Source organism: Chiloscyllium plagiosum, unplaced genomic scaffold, assembly GCF_037043375.1.
Source record: "Chiloscyllium plagiosum isolate Xiang-an unplaced genomic scaffold, Cpla_swu_hap1 HiC_scaffold_19, whole genome shotgun sequence".
In the NCBI taxonomy this organism is placed as follows: Eukaryota; Metazoa; Chordata; class Chondrichthyes; order Orectolobiformes; family Hemiscylliidae; genus Chiloscyllium; species Chiloscyllium plagiosum.
This window is the reverse complement of record NW_028270157.1, coordinates 4,304,023-4,319,617: the sequence shown is the minus strand read 5'-3', so window position 1 is coordinate 4,319,617 and position 15,595 is coordinate 4,304,023.

Sequence of the window (15,595 nt, the reverse complement as noted above, 5' to 3'; positions counted from 1 at the left end):
AGATAAGGCACTCTACCCACTGGAGTGCCCACTTTTCTTTAAAGGTATTGATGGACACGGAGTGTTCCCTCTCCAACAACATTAAGGCACAAAAGTAGCTGCGGAAGATGGGCAGACATTTGTCAACAATGACCCACTCCAGGGCCCGATGCCTGGACCTGTTAATGTTCAACTTGGCGAGTCCATAAGCAGGTCCAGAAAGAGGTCCTATGTGCCAGTTCCTTGTAAATGTCATCAATTGGTTCCATTCTCACCTGCTCTTTCCACTTTTTAAGAACTTACTGAATTCTCTTTGAAAGTTCCTATTGAACCAGCTTCCACCATTCTTTCAAACAGTGTGCTCTAGATGATAACAAGTCACTTGGCATTTATTGCTAAAGGGCGGAGCATAAAAGTAGTAAAGTGCCATTGTAATTGTGGAATACGCGGTGTTTCTGCATCCGGAGTACTGTTTACAGTTTTGGTCCTTTGTTTGAGAAAGGAGGCAATTTCACTGGAGTCAGTTCAGAGGAGGTTTGCTTCAGAGGAAAGTTAATTTTAGAGATGAAAGGTTTGTCTTATGACGAAAGATTGAACAGTTTAGGCTGGAGTTTAGAAGTATAAAAGATGATCTAATTGATCTAATCAGATGCTAAAGGCTATTGACAAAGTACATGTGGGGCAATCTAGAATGAGAAGGCATAGTTTTAGGATGAAGGGTAGCAGATTTAAACCGAGATGCTTAAAGGGTTGGGGAACTATGGCATTCACTTCCCCAGAATGCGGTGGTCTCTGGGACATGGAATAAATTTATGGAGGAGATAGACAGATTTTCAATTAGTAATGGGTGAAAGAGTTATGGGGAGTTGGCAGCAAAATGGATTTGAGACTGAGATGATATGGCATGATTGTATTAGACAGTGGAGCAGGATCAAAGGGCTGAATGGCCTCCTCCTGCTCCTGGTTCGGAAGTTCACTGTCAAATTTATTTCCACATTTCTCTTCCATTTGTTTTACCTTAAAACTGGCACTGGCCTGCCACTGAAACAGTTTCACCTAATTTACTGTCAAAACTCTCCATGAGGTTTGAACACTTGATTAGGAACCTCCACAAATTTTTCTGCTCTAAGGAGAACAACTTTAAAGGAACCCACTTTGAGCTTTGACAAAGGGTCAGTTAGACTTGAAACGTCAGCTCTTTTCTCTCCCTACAGATGCGGCCAGACCTGCTGAGATTTGTCAGCATTTTCTCTTTTGGTTAAAAGAATCCAGTTTGCTGATGACAACTAACATCCAAGAATCACCAAGTTGTCTGCAGTAATTGCTGGCAAACCGTGAGGAGGCTGCAGGGTCATGAAATTGTCTGAAAGTGAAAGCATCATATTTCCTAATAGACCATCACGGGGCCATCAACATCTTAGACTTTAAAGACAGATGCTTGCTTTTGTGCAAGTCAGCAGCTAAGGCTGTAAGTAAATAAAAGGATGCTACCTTTCAAGAAATGAGTTCCATTTAAAGCTACACAATCTGCAAAAGTTTCCTACTTCACTACACCAGTGTTCTAGCCCAGGTACAGTGAACAAGTCAGTCAGCTGATATTCACTTGTTTTCCATTCAATCCCTCACTCTGGCCCCTGCTCCTAATTCAGGGACAGCTGGCAAAAGATGATCAAAATGTTTGTAATCAATTGAGAGTCACCGACTCCATTTCTTTCATATAATGGAAAGCTTTTGTATTTTGTTCCTAGGGACTGGCTGCCTTATCAGTTCACCCGGTTACTTTTTTTTAATCTTTCTGCATTTGCTCACAAATCCTCCTGGATTTATTGCAGATGCAACCAGCCCAGTGAAAATAATCGCACAAGCAAAGGGGCTCATCAACTCCTGGCTAGAACGCTGAATGATTCCAATGGGAAATTAACCAGACAAAAGAAGCACTGGGCTGATAAATGAAGAGAGCTTCATTGCTGTGGTGCTCTGACAAGCTTAACACTCTTAATGTCTGTTTGGCAAGGCCTCATGACAAATATTACAAGCAGTTATAAGTTGTAGTGGTTCTGCTACTCGACTAAAATTCTAGAGTACATATGTTCAACTTGTAGCTGTAGTTTAAGAACTTGAGTTTAGATGGTCATTTCAGGAAAAGGCACCTAGAAATGGTTTGTCATTATATAAAAACAATACTGATTCAATATTGCCCTCTATATAAGGGAATGTGCTGGATTTAATTAGCAGGAGCCTATATGTGGCACAAGTCCCACACCAAGACAGAGAGTCCTTGTTTGGTTTTCTGAAATGGTCAAGGAAGCCATTCAGTAGGATCAGCGTTTTTTAAATTCATAGACTTGGGTCTCTGCGGCTGGGCCACCTTACCCGTCCCTAGTTGCCCCTTGAGTAGGTGGGGATGAGCTGCCTTCTTGAACTGTTGCAGTTCATGTGCTAAAGGTAGACCCACAATGCCATTGGATGGGTATTCAACATAGTGATATATTTCTAGGTCAGAATGGTGAGGGAACTTGTAAGTGACAGTACCTTCTAGATAGGAGTGGTCATGGGTTTGGAAGGTGCTGATTAAAGAGCCTTAGTGAGTTGCTGTGGTGGATCTTGTAAATGGAACACAGAGCTGCTAAGTTGTAGTGGAGGAAGTGAATATTGAAGATGTACATGTGGTGCTGATCCAACAGGCTATTTTGTCCTGGCTGATTTCGAGCTTTGTGAGTGTAGTTGGGGTACACCCATCCAGGCAAGTGGAGAGCATTTCAACAGCCCAACCCTGAAGGTTGTCAATACTTTACTGTAGGATATTATGATGAGCAGGTGATGACAGGTCATAAGCTCAATCAGGGTGGCACAGTGGCTCAGTGGTTAGCACTGCTGCCTCACAGAACCAGGGACCCAGGTCCGATTCCAGCCTCGGGTGACTCTCTGTGTGGAGTTTGCACATTTCCCCGTGTCTGCGTGGGTTTCCTCCGGGTGCTCTGATTTCCTCCCACAATCCAAAGATGTGCAGGTCAGGTGAATTGGTTATGCTAATTTGCCCATAGTGTTAGGTGCATTAGTCAGAGGGAAGTAGATCTGGGTGGGTTACTCTTTGGAAGGTTGGTGTGGACTTGTTGAATCGAAGGGCCTGTTTCAACACTGTAGGGAATCGAATCTAATCTTTGTCACATCGAGAGAGACTACCACTTAAAAACATTCCTGGTGGGCGAGGCACCAAAAACTATGTTGAACTTAATAATGTTTCTGCAGAGAGTGGGGAGCCAGTGCAATTCTCTTCCACAGAAACAGTCGAGGCCAAAACATTGAATATTTCCAAGAAGGGGTTAGATAGAGTGTATCATGGAATCCTACCATACTTGTCCATCAAGTCTGCACTCACAGAACAGTGTCAACATTAGTCTCAGACTCCAGCACTTGGCCCATAGTCTTGAATGTTCTGACACTTCAAGTGGCACATCCAAGTACTTTTTAAAGGTTGTGAGATTTCCCGCCTCAACCTTCCTCCCAGAAAGTGCATTCCAGACCCCCACCACCAACTGAATGTAAGCACTTTGCCTCAAATCCCCTCTAAGCTTCCTGCCTTTCATCTTAAACCCTTCAGCTAGGGAGCAGCTGCTTTCTATTCACCCTGTCCATGCCTCTCATAAACTTATACACCTCTACCAGGTCCTCTCTCAACCCTCTCTTCTCCAAAGAAAACAGCCCCAACATATCCAGCCTCTCTTCATCACTAAACTGCTCCATCCCAGACAACATCCTGGTGAATCTCTTCAGCAACACCTTCCAGTGCAGCCCCATCTTTCTGATAGCACAAGGACCAGAACTGTGCACAGTACTCCAGCTGTGGCCTAACCAAAGTACCGTACAGCCTCAACATAACCTTGCTGCTCTTACAATCACTGATTATCATCTGCCACTAATAAAGGCAGGTATCTGATATGCCTTCTTCACTACTGTATTAACCTGCCCTGCCACTTTCGGCGATCTGTAGTCAAGCTCTCCAATATCCTTCTGTTCTTCAGAGCTTCCTAGTGTTCTAAAGAGATCAAAGGATATGGGGTGAAAGCGGGAATGCGGTACTGTGTCAGGTGATTAGCAGAACAGGCTCAAAGGGCCAAATGTCTACTCCTGCTCTGTTTTCTATGTTTCAATGTTTACGGTCAGTTGGAAATATACTGGGCATGTCGCTTCCACTGAAGGATTCAAAATAATAACATCTCCCTGCATCCTATAATACACTGTGATTAGTGAGAGCCAGATCTGCAGGAATCGTCTTAAGAAACATCTCAACTTGAGGAAAGAGGTATTCTTAAAACTCCTGTGCAGACTCACTGGCTAGAATTGCCTCTTTCTGTGCTTATAATTCTATGGTCCTGTGAAATCTACATGTGGATATTTTAAGTATGGCAATGGCTACTGTTCTGCTTCACAGAAAAACACAATAATTTATCTCAAGGCATCTGGAATACGGAAGAATGAGAGCGATGCTTCTGTTGTACAGAGATCACGTGAGACACTATCTCAAGAAACCTCACACTTCAGGAAGGAGACAATGGCTTTGAAGTGGGAATGGAATAGAGTGACAAGAACAATACTGAGGTTCAAAGAGATACCACATGAGAAAAGAGTATATAAACATGCCTGAAATTCCTGTTAGCAGTGAAAGTTCATCTGATCAAAGTGCTTAAAATATGATAAGTATTCGATAGTGCTGATGGCACTATCTTGTGGAAAGATCAAGAATAAGGAAAGTGATTACCTTGGTAGAAGCAATCCATGTCCAAATGCAGCAAGACTTAGACAACATCCAGACTTGGGCTGAAACGTGACAAGTGACATTCACTCCACACAAATGCCAGGCAATGACCATCTCCGACAAGATAGATTTTAAGCATCAGCCCTTGACACTCAATGATGTTACCAACATTGAATCCCCCACATTCAATATCTTAGGGGTTGCCATTGTCTAGGAGCTGATCTGGACTCACCACACAAACACAGTGACTACAAGATCAGGTCAGAGACTAGGGATTCTGCAGTGAGTAACTCACCTTCTGACTCCCCAAAGCTTGTCCACTATCTACAAGGCACAAGTATGGAGTGTAATGGAATGCTCCCCACTGGCCTGGATGGGTGCAGATTAAACACTTCAGAAACTTTACACCATCCAGGACAAAGGACCCCACTTGACTGGCACCACATCCACTTCCATTCCCTCCACTATCAATGCTAGGTAGCAGTAGTGTGTACCATCTACAAGATGCAAAGATCCTTAGACAGCACCTTCTAAACCCATGACCACTTCCATCTACAAGGACAAAGGCAGCAGAAACATGGGAACACCATCCCCTGCAAGTTCCCCTCCAAAACCATCCGGACCTCGAAATAGATCTCCATTCCTCTAATAGAGGCAACAAGAGATGGGTTATAAATGCTGGCCCAGCCGGTGATACATACATCCCATGCAGAAAGAAAAGACCAGATCTTTGGAGAGAGGGCCTTGAATCACAACTTTCTGATCAGCTGGGTCCTGGCTGACATCGAAGCAAAGAATAATCCTGCTCTCTCATTTCCTCACCCATGAATAACAGATGCATCACGTATTTAACACAACAGTTTCAGAAATCTTTACAGTCAATGATATGAAACAACAACACATGGGAGCATCTCTTCTGCTGCACAGATGTTTATGATTTGCGCATTTTTAAAAAAAAATTATCCTTTTATCAAAACAAAACAGAAAACATCAATTCATGCCGCCACATTGTCTGAAATTGCCTTGATGGAATTTCTTGAAATTAATTCCTTATATCGTCTTTCACCTCATTAGAATTCCTACGATGTTGTCCCTTTGTTCATGTCATACACCGACTGAAACAAGCTTTGTATTCCGGGGCCACTGATGATATGAAATTGCTAATTGTAGGTTTTACATTTTCAAACATACCGCCACAGGAGGTTGACTTTATGTAGCATGCCCAGTAAAGTATACTTAAATATCTGTTCTCTCAATTTCAAAATTTGTGGTTGCACCTTTCAAAGCCATAAATACACACGTGATAGATTTCGTTCTAAGGGCTAAAGGCATCAAAGAGTTGGGGGAGAAAGCAGCAACAAGGTATTGTGTTGGATGATCAATGATCAGACATGATCATATTGAAAGGCAGAGCAAGCACAAAGGACCATTTGACCTACTCCTATTCCTATTTTCTATGTTTCTATGTCCACACTGGAGCTGGAGATATTGTAATCTCATTCAGTGCCAGTTTCAGGCATCCTGTGTACCTCTAGATCAAATCATTCATCACAATGGGCTTGCATTTTGTACAGTTCCTCAGAGAAAGAAGCTGGATGAAAAATACTTTCATTATTCTGGAAACTATCTAATATTGTTGCTGTGGTTCTGTTCGCCGAGCTGGAAGTTTTTTTTGCAAACATTTCGTCCCCTGTCTAGGTGACATCCTCAGTGCTTGGGAGCCTCCTGTGAAGCGCTTCTGTGGTGTTTCCTCCGGCATTTATAGTGGCCACTATAAATGCCGGAGGAAACACCACAGAAGCGCTTCACAGGAGGCTCCCAAGCACTGAGGATGTCACCTAGACAGGGGACGAAATGTTTGCAATGAAAACTTCCAGCTCGGCGAACAGAACCACAGCAATGAGCACCCGAGCTACAAATCTTCTCACAAACTTTGAATATCTAATATTGTCTTATTGAAAATATCATGATCGCGGTTGATGTTAAGACCGGACAAGTCATATCTCAGTTGGCAATCTGGCTTGGTAGACCCTAACTTTTTTAAAAACCATGGAATCAGTTAATAAATAAACAATGAAAGAACCACAGAGGCTGCAAATTAGAAACAAAATCAGAAATTCTGGAAAAGCTCAGCAGGTCTGACAGCATCTGTGGACAGCAGAGTTACATTTTGGATCCATTGACCTTTCCTCAGAACACCATGTTCTCCACAACCTTCAACATGTCATCGATGATGATGAACATCTCGCCAAGATCATCACTACGCCTCCACTTCGTACCTTCAATCAACCACCAAACCTTAAACAGACCATCTTTCACAGCAAACTACCCAGCCTTCAGGATAACATCAACCATAACACTACACAACCCTGTCACGGCAACTTCTGCAAGACATGTCAGATCATTGACATAGTTACTACCGTCATGCATAGAAACACCACCCATCATATACTTGGCAAATACTCATGTGACTCAGCAAACTTTGTCGATCTCATATGTTGCCGGCAAAGATGTCCTGAGGAGTGGTACATTGGCAAGACCATGGAGATGCTACAGCAACAGATGAATGGAAACCGTGCAACAATCGCCAGACAGAACTGTTCTCTCCCAGTTGGGGAACACTTCAGCGGTCAAGGGCATTCAGCCTCCAATCTTTGGGTAAGCATCCTCCAAGGTGGCCTTGGAGATTTACAACAACGTAGAATCGCTAAGACAGCAACTGATAGCCAAATTCCATACCCATGACGATGGCCTCAACTGTGATCTTAGGTTCAGGTCATGCTATATGAAACCCCACTACACTGTCTTGTATCAATACATCTTCCTTACTGTTCTGTTTTGACTCTATCACTGTCATAACTTGTTATGATCTCTCTACCTGAATTAGTTTGTACAATTTTGGGTTACTTGTTACTTTGGTTAGACCATCAGCATGTGGCTCTTACACCTATCATGTTATTCCAGCCATTTGATTTGTCTCCAGCACCACCTTTATTTTTGTAACTATCTCTCTGCCTAAATTAATTGGAACATCCTGTCACTTGATATTTAGCTGTTGACAATTTACTCACACTGTCTGACAGTTTTGATCACCTGCAAAGACTCATTATTCAGCCTGTCAACACTCCACTGATACCATTTGTATGATCTTTTGATCTCTCTGCCGATAAATTCGGTGCCTGTGAGCTTCTCTTCACTACATGTGATGAAGGGGCAGCGCTCCAAAAGCTTGTGGTTTCAAATAAACCTGTTGGACTATAACCTGGTGTTGTTTGACTGCGAACAGAAAACAAAATGAACTGTAATACACAAGACAAAATGATTGGCAAGATTTCATTTCAAGCACCAGAAAAGGATTCAAATTTCCACAACCTCTTTTATTCCAGCAAATTCCTTACAAACACTAAACCCCAGTGAAGATTCATCACCATCTCCATGTAAAGGCTGCTTGTTCAGGTTGGCATGGCTATATCTGGTTTTCATCCTGTGAATTTCTGTCCATTCCCTAGATGCCTTTTTGTTACAACTAGTGTATCTCCCTGAGATGCCTAAAGTAAACTGTAAACTAAACTTAATATTACTTTAACATCATGGTGAATATTTAACTCACTTCTGCATCTTTCTGCCTGTAAGTGTCTCTGGATCTTTGTCTCTAAGCAGCAGCGCAGGTTTTCTCCCTACTTCCTTTTCATATAGTGCACTGATGGACTTCACTTTGAACATCGTAAAATCTCATTAAAATGAGGCAAACAGGCTTCCAGTCTTTTTGGCACCAAGACCAACTCAAACTTGAACTAATACCATGTCTCCCATTTTTGAAATCAAAATTACAGAATATAAATTGAACTTAAAATTGTGCTGATCAAAATCCTGAACATATGCTGTGTTACCCAGTCTGGACTAGTCAAATATTCTCTTAGCAAACCTCCCACCTACCACCTTCTATAAACTTGAGCTGGTTGGATTCACTCTTCCTCTCATCTCAACTTATACCAAATTCCATTCAGTCATCAATCCTCTGATATCTGACTTACATTGGCCCCTGGTTGAACAGCAGTGTGATTTTAAGATTCTCATGATCAAATTCCTCCCAGGCCTTGTTTTTCCATATCTCTGTCGCCCCTCTGGCTTCACATCTCTCCAAGATCTCTACATCTCTCCAATTCTAGCAATGCACCGAAAGCTAGTGTGCTTCCAATTAAACCTGTTGGACTATAACCTGGTGTTGTGTGATTTTTAACTTTGTACACCCCAGTCCAACACCGGCATCTCCAAATCATATATCATTAACTGTAGAGTCCGTCATTTGGAGCGGCATGGTGACTCAGTGGTTAGCACTGCTGCCTCACAGCACCAGGGACCCGGGTTTGATTCCAGCCTCGGGGGACTGTGTGGAGTCCCAGCCTCCTGATGCTGCCTGCCTTGATGTGTTCCTCTCCCTCCTGATGCTGCCAGCCTTGCTGTGTTCCTCTCCCTCCTGATACTGCCTGCCTTGCTGTGTTCCCCCAGCCTCCTGATGCTGCCTGCCTTGATGTGTTCCTCTCCCTCCTGATGCTGCCTGCCTTGATGTGTTCCTCTCCCTCCTGATGTTGCCTGCCTTGCTGTGTTCCTCTCCGTCCTGATGCTGCCTGCCTTACTGTGTTCCTCTCCGTCCTGATGTTACCTGCCTTGCTGTGTTCCTCTCCCTCCTGATACTGCTTGCCTTGCTGTGTTCCCCCAGCCTCCTGATGCTGCCTGCCTTGCTGTGTTCCTCTCCCTCCTGATGCTGCCTGCCTTACTGTGTTCCTCTCCCTCCTGATGCTGCCTGCCTTGCTGTGTTCTCCCACCCTCCTGATGGTGCCTCCAGCTGTGTTCCCCCAGCCTCCTGATGCTGCCTGCCCTGCTGTGTTCCCCCAGCCCCCAGATGTTGCCTGCCTTGCTGTGTTCCTCTCCCTCCTGATGCTGCCTGCCTTGCCGTGTTCCCCCAGCCTCTAGATGCTGCCTGTCTTGCTGTGTGCCTCTCTCTCCTGATGCTGCCTGCCTTGCCGTGTTCCTCTCCCTCCTGATACTGCCTGTCTTGCCGTGTTCCTCTCCCTCCTGATGCTGCCTGCCTTGCTATGTTCCTCTCCCTCCTGATGCTGCCTGCCTTGCTGTGTTCCCCCAGCCTCCTGATGCTGCCTGTCTTGCTGTGTTCCCCCAGCCTCCTGATGCTGCCTGCCTTGCTGTGTTCCTCTCCCTCCTGATGCTGCCTGCCTTGCTGTGTTCCTCTCCCTCCTGATGCTGCCTGCCTTGCTGTGTTTCTCTCCCTCCTGATGCTGCCTGCCTTGCTGTGTTCCTCTCCCTCCTGATGCTGCCTGCCTTGCTGTGTTCCTCTCCCTCCTGATGCTGCCTGCCTTGCTGTGTTCCTCTCCCTCCTGATGCTGCCTGCCTTGCTGTGTTCCTCTCCCTCCTGATGCTGCCTGCCTTGCTGTGTTCCTCTCCCTCCTGATACTGCCTGCCTTGCTGTGTTCCTCTCCCTCCTGATGCTGCCTGCCTTGCTGTGTTCCTCTCCCTCCTGATGCTGCCTGCCTTGCTGTGTCCCTCTCCCTCCTGATACTGCCTGCCTTGCTGTGTCCCTCTCCCTCCTGATGCTGCCTGCCTTGCTGTGTCCCTCTCCCTCCTGATGCTGCCTGCCTTGCTGTGTTCCTCTCCCTCCTGATACTGCCTGCCTTGCTGTGTTCTTCCAGCCTCCTGCTTGTCTACCTCGATTCCAATTTTTTTTTGTATTAGACCAGTTAAGGACAGCAGTTTCCTTATCTGGAAGGACATTTGTGATATAGGGGAGTTTGTATGATGATCAATAACAATAGGCAAGGCCACTATGACTGAGATTCACTTTCAATTCCCGACATTAATGGTCAAATGTAAATTTTACCAGGGGATTTGAGCTTCTGTCCATTAGCCTGGCCATTGTGGATGGTTAGTCCAGTGACATTACAACTATGACACACCCTTTCAACTCTGGTTGGTGACTCTGCTACATTACTGATTTGGAACCTGCTACATTACAGTTGTGATTACACTGGGTCAGGTACCCCACTGGCTAGATTGAGCTCTGTAAATATAAGATTAGCCCTTGTCTCCATCCACCTCCGTACTAAGTAGCTGCACTCGTTCCCAGTGTATGCTCCAATGCCAAGGCTGTGACATGTAGAATGACTGATCTCTGGTTCAGTGAGTGCCCCCGCTCCGTTGTTATTATGAGCACGGCTCCAGCTGTGTGTACCTTTACAGCTGCAAACAGCCTTTCGTTTTTCTTTCTTAATCTTCCAAAATGTGGAAAAAGAAAATGCTGACAAGTCTTAACATCAGATGTGGTTTTTCCTCTCTCGCTCTCTGTGGCCACTCTCAGCATGAATGGCTGCAGACTAGCAGATTAAAACTGATAAGGGAATCTAAACAAATTACATGCTATTATTCTTCAATATTGCTATGATTATTGGGCACAATGCACCAATAACAAGGCACATTGTGAAAGGTGACTCCCTGGTTCACTGAATGCAATGAGCTCTTTTACAGATTTGCACAGTAAACAACAGCTGCCTTTATTAATCACCGATCAATGTCTTGCTGTTTGTTTGCTTTTATAATTGTAATTCAATGCCACTTTTAATCGTCTATACTACAGGCGGGCTCTGATAATCCAGTCAGTACTCCGAAGCAGAGGCTTAGATTCTTGACATGCTCTTTCAACTGAAAAGGTTTTACATTTTCACTTTGATCAATCCTGTTTCAAACTGTAATTACTTTCTTCCTCCAAATGCTTTGTCCCTACTCTGATATTTGTAGGTTTGTAGCTTTTTTATCTGCCTCCCATTTGGAGTTTACAGGACTGTCAGGTGTAAACATGCAGTTGCAAACTTCCCTGAAACAATAGAGCACAGGATGCAGAGGAGGGAGCTTAGAACATTGGCAAAAGGTGAATGCAGGAAGGAGAAAGGAGGGAGACGGAAAAAGTAGGGAGAGAGAAGAGGGAGCAAGGAAGGGAGACAAAGTGGGAGAGGTGAGACAGAGAGCAGGAAAGGAGAGAAAGAAGAAATGGGAGTGAAGGCAAAGAGGACAGAGTAGGAGATGGAGAGGGGGTTAATGCAGCAAGGGAGAGGAAAGAAGAGAAGAGAGAAAGGGATAGCGAGGAGAGGCAATTATATGAGGATGGGAGCAAAATGGAAAGTAGGGGATGGGGAAGGGGTGAAAGGGAAAAATTGGGAGAGGATGGATGAGAATGGAGAGACAGTAAGAGGAGAGATGCAAGAAAAGGAAGAAAGGAGGAAAGAGGGGAAGGAGGAGGGGAGAAAGAAGGAAGAGATTTGGGGAAAGAGGAGGCAGGGATCAGGGAGAGAGGAGGGAGAGATCATGGAGAGATGGTAGAGTGGAGAGAGGGAGGGAGTGAGGACGGGCTGAAAGGGGAGCAAGGAAGTGTAGAAAAGAGTGTCTTGAGGAGGGCAAAAGGCGGGAGAGAGAGGAGGGGAGTGCTCAGAGGTAAGCAGAGGGAGGGGAAGTTGGCTGAGAGAAAACAATTGAGAAGGGGGAGAGGAGAGGAATTAGCACTTTGCCTTTCAATAACTTATCAAAGCCATCCTGGCTGGAAAAGAGAATGAGTAAAAATTAGGAACACAAGAGGTTATTTAGCCTCTTAGAGCTGTTCAGCTCAATGAGATCATCCCTGGCCTCCAACTCACCTCCATGTTTCGGCATTTACTCCATAGCTCTTATACCCTCGGGAGATTCACACACAACACAACACATGACCGTTTGTTGATAGTGAAGAAGATGGGTGTTGCCTGCAGGAAACATTAATGATTGGCTGGTGGGCAGGCAGAAAAGTGCAAAATGAATTCAATCCAGAGAAATGTGAGATTATGCATTTGGGATGGACAAACTTTGCAAGTGAATACACAATTAACAGGAGGGTATTGAGAGGGGTAGAGGAAGTGAGGGAGTACATACCCATGGATCCCTAACAGTGGAAGGACAGATAGATAAGATGGGGAAGAAGGGAGAAGAGATGTTTTCCTTCATTGGACGAGGTATTAATTATAAGAAAAGAGACGTAGTGCTAGAACTAGATCAGAACCGGGTTAGGCCATAGCTAGAATTTTGTGGACAATTCTAGTCACTGTATTACAGGAAGTTCTAGAGAGAGTATAGACTAGAATTGTAAAAGTGCTGCTAGGCTTGAAAATTGCAATGAGCAAATATTATATAGACTGGGGTTATTCTACTTAGAACCAAGATTACAGTAGTGCTGGAAATGCACAGCAGATCAGGCAGCATCTGAAGAGCAGGAAAATCGACGTTTCGGGCAAAAGCCCTTCATCAGGAGCTTCAGGCTCTCTACCTTTATTCCTGATGAAGGGCTTTTGCCCAAAATGTCAATGTTCCTGCTCTTTGAATGCTGCCTGACCTGCTGTGCTTTTCCAGCACCACTCTAATCTTGACTCTAATCTCCAGTACCCACTTCTGCCTTATTCTACTTAGAACGAAGGAGGTTGGTGGGTCACTTAATTAATAGATTCCCTACAGTGTGGAAACAGGCCCTTCGGTCCAACTAGTCCATATCAACCCTCCGAAGAGTAACCCATCCAGACCCATTCCCCTGCATTTAACCCTGCCTAATGCACCTAGCCTGCACATCCCTGAACACTGTGGGCAATTTAGCCTGGCCAATTCACCTAACCTGCACATCTTTGGATTGTGGGAGGAAACCCATGCAGACACGGGGAGAATGTGCAAACTCTACACAGAGAGTCACCCACGGTTGGAATCAAACCCAGGTCCCTGGCGCTGCGAGGCAGCAGTGCCACCATGCCACCTTAATTAAGATGAAAAAAAAATGAAGGACCTGGGAAAAGTGAACAGAGAAGACCCATTTCCACTGGGGAGTGGAGACACCAACTACCAGGGAACACTGTCTTAAGAGGATGACCTTTGACATCCACATCTGGTCACAATTGCACAAACCAATCATTGTGACAATACTTGCCAGCCAAATCTTACGCTGCACTCAGACACACCCTAGTGGCTGTGTCACCCATCACTGCTTGAATAATGTAGCAGTGTAAACCCCACACACAATGAGTTACAGTAACCTGTTCCTAAAAGTGCAGCAAATCCTTCCACAGCCTTTTCTCATTTTAATCGGCAGTCAGAAAATACAACATTGAACACCAGAAGATTTTGATGGAGCTGTAGATAATGTTGGTTGGGACACAGCCAGGGCAGATTGGTTCCCACACTATAGGAAGGATGAGATTGCACAAGAGAAATTGCACTACAGAAGAGATTCACCAGGATGTTGTCTGGGCTGGAGCTGAGAAGAGAGATTGGAGTTATTTTCTTTAGAGCAGAGAAAGCTGAAGGGGCTCTGATTGAAGTGCACAAAGTATGGGGGAACATAGACAGGATCGTTATTTAGTAGAGAGGTCAATTATCGGGGGGGCACAGATTTGAGTTAAGGAGCACAGGGTTTAGAGGGAATTTGAGGATAATAGGTATCTGAAACTCGCTGCCTGAATTGGTGGCAGAGACAGGAAGCTTCAAAGCTTTGAACAAATTAGCAAGTTTTGAGAAGATTTGTAGCTCATGTTGAGGTTCTGTGAGATACTAGTGAGGTTCTCTCACTAGTACCCTCACATACAGATGAGGAAGGACACCACTTTGACTGGGACAACACATCCATCCTAGGACAAACCAAACAGAGACACACACGAGAATTCCTAGAAGCATGGCATTCCAAGTGGAACTCTATCAACAAACACATTGACTTGGACCCCATTTACCATCCCCTGAGAAAAAGAACAAGAAATAACATTACCACAGGAAATGACATCACCAACCCAAGGAAACCCAAACATATAAATAGAAAGCAGGAAACACCAGCAGAGCTTCATCTGGAGGCTCACTGAAGATGTTACCTCGTATGGTGATGAAACTTTTGAAAATGAACCTTCCAGCTCAGCGGGCAAACCTACATCCATTGAAGAAATATTTAGATGAACATTTGAAGCATCTGAGTATATAAGTCACAAGCAAAAACAGAAATTGCTGGAAAAGCTCAGAAGGTCTGGCAGCATCTGTGAAAAGAAATCAGAGTTAACGTTTTGGGTCCGGTGACCCTTCCTCAGAACTCAGCACTAGCATACAAGTCTATAGGCCATCAGCTGGAAAATGGGATTAGAATAGATGGATGTTTGATGACCAACATGGACATGAGGGCTGAAGAGCCTCTTTCCATTCTGGAAATCCTCTATACCTCTTTGACAGTGATACAGTTTTTACAAAATTCAAATTTTGCCTTCTGTGATGGGTGGGATTCAAATCCTTTCCCCACACCTGGATTATTAGTCCAAAGATGTTATCACTTCATCATTGTCTCCCTTTAATATATTCAATGGCCTCTTTCTGGGTTATAACTTTACAATGGTTCTAAAAATTGAACAATTTCAGCCTACACTGAGTGGCCTCTTGTGCTGCAGGGCTATATGAACTAGTATAATCAAAACCAACCAAGAGTCATCAATGTGAACATTTATGCAATAGATCTCAAGTTGCTACAGATTCTTTTATCATTATTGGTTCACTAATTGCTCAACAAGATCTGCTCCAATCATTCCAAGTTGACCTTGGCTCCTGATCTTCCATTTTAACAGCCACATACTTACAGGTAGATTATTAAACCAGGAGCCTATCAAATCTCATTTACACAACCAAATATTATTTATTCTTCTAGTATTGGGCAAATAATTGTCGCTGATATTTCCAAATACTCTAATAGTTTACAGGGGAAAGAGGCTATGTCATAAAGCCACACAACTCAATCAATGGCCTTACTATGTTGTTAAC